Raw genomic sequence first — 2,282 nt, 5'->3', positions numbered from 1 at the left:
AGTGTTGGTCCGAACCGAGCAGCCTGCAGGGCCACCTCGGGGAAACTCGAGGTCTGGTTTTACTCATAGCTTGACTTATCCGGTGTGCCCTGAGAACGAGATATGTGCAGCTCCTATCGGGATTTGTCGGCACATTCGGGCGGCTTTGCTGGTCTTGTTTTACCATTGTCGAAATGTCTTGTAAACCGGGATTCCGAGACGGATCGGGTCTTTCCGGGAGAAGGTTTATCCTTCGTTGACCGTGAGAGCTTATGATGGGCTAAGTTGGGACACCCCTGCAGGGTATTATCTTTCGAAAGCCATGCCCGCGGTTATGAGGCAGATGGGAATTTGTTAATGTCCGGTTGTAGAGAACTTGTCACTTGACCCAATTAAAATACATCAACTGCGTGTGTAGCCGTGATGGTCTCTTCTCGGCGGAGTCCGGGAAGTGAACACAGTCTGAGTTATGTATGACGTAAGTAGGTGTTCAGGATCACTTCTTGGTCATTGCTAGATGACGACAGTTCCGTTGCTTCTCTTCTCGCTCTCTTTTGCGCAAGTTAGCCACCATATATGCTTTTGCCGCTGCAGCTCCACCTCATTACACCTCCCTTTCCTATAAGCTTAAATAGTCTTGATCTCGCGGGTGTGAGATTGCTGAGTCCCCGTGACTCACATATTCTACCAAAACAGTTGCAGGTGCCGACGATGCCAGTGTAGAGGATGGGGTCGATCTCAAGTGGGAGTTCGACGAGGAACGTGGTCGTTACTATGTGTCTTTTCCTGATGATCAGTAGTGGAGCCCAGTTGGGACGATCGGGGATCTAGCATTTGGGGTTGTCTTATTTTCATCTGGATTTTGGCCGTAGTCGGTCTATATGTTTGTATTTTGGATGATGTATGAATAATATTCATGTATTGTGTGAAGTGGCGATTGTAAGCCAACTCTTTATCCCATTCTTGTTCATTACATGGGATTGTGTGAAGATGACCCTTCTTGCGATAAAACCACTATGCGGTTATGCCTCTAAGTCGTGCCTCGACACGTGGGAGATATAGCCGCATCGTGGGCGTTACACACACACTTTATATGCATCGGCATTTCTCTTTCACACATGCTCACAATCTCTCTCAGGGTGTCGGGGTGTCTCACGCACATGCTCTCTCTGTTTCTCTCTCTCTCTTTCTTACTACTATGTACCACTCTTTTCACTAATCTTAGTTGGAAAACACTATTTCTCTCACATGCATATATACACATGCACGGTCTCTACTAGCCCTCTATACGCACATATATGTGCCTACGTGTCTCCCGCACGCACATTATCTTTAGGCCTCTCTCGCACACATTGCCCCCCCCCCCCGACACACCTCTCTCTTAGTAGTTGGCAGATATGATTTGATTATATCATTCGGTAGGATATCCCTAGCTGTTAGGCTGGATGGTAATATGAGGCGAAGTTTTACCCTAGTTCGGATCGGACCCTTGCAGTTGAAGAAAGAGCCTACTCCTGGTACTGTATATTAGTGATAGGGGTCTGTACAAAGTACACGTGAATACCAGGCATTGTGCGTGTGTGTATACTATCGACGAACTAGCCCCCAAGCTTGTATAACATACTAAGGGCCTAGGGTTACAAATCATATATAGTCGGCTTATCAACAGTGGGGATAGAGTCCTCCGCGACTCTGGTAGCTTCGTGTTGTAGGCCGAGTCCTCCACATGGGTCTTCGTATAACACGTCTCGGTCCAACCTATATGTGGCGCAGGATGGAACCGACCCATGAGTCTTCATGTTGACCCACCACAACTAGAAATGATATGCCCACCACACCACACACGCAATCGGCCACTAAGAAAATAAGCATATACAATAGTACAATGGTATCTAGCTCACGATACGTCTCCATATTTTGTTGATGACACTGACGGACTTTGCATTTGATGCGTGCTCCGTATTTTGTTGATGACACTTATGGTCATTGTATTTGAAGCGAAAGCACGATATGGTCACTGGACTTCAGAATAAGCTCATCACGGTCACCACATACATTTTGTTGACGATACTTACGGTCATTGTAATTTGTTGATAACATGATCAATTGACCAGTCAAACGGTCCACATTCAGCAGCGCACATTACCATAGTGCCCACCCGTCAGCGCGTATATGAAGGACATAAATGGTAATAAATTAGTGGTCGGTGGGTATTCGAAGTCGTGAGACCTCTGGTTGGCAGTCACCGGCGGTTGGGGGGCGTTCATTGGGCGGTGGGGTGGGGATCCCTGGAGAAAAAGCTC

Source organism: Triticum aestivum, chromosome 3D, assembly GCF_018294505.1.
Source record: "Triticum aestivum cultivar Chinese Spring chromosome 3D, IWGSC CS RefSeq v2.1, whole genome shotgun sequence".
Classification (NCBI taxonomy): Eukaryota; Viridiplantae; Streptophyta; class Magnoliopsida; order Poales; family Poaceae; genus Triticum; species Triticum aestivum.
This window is presented reverse-complemented; position numbering follows the sequence as displayed.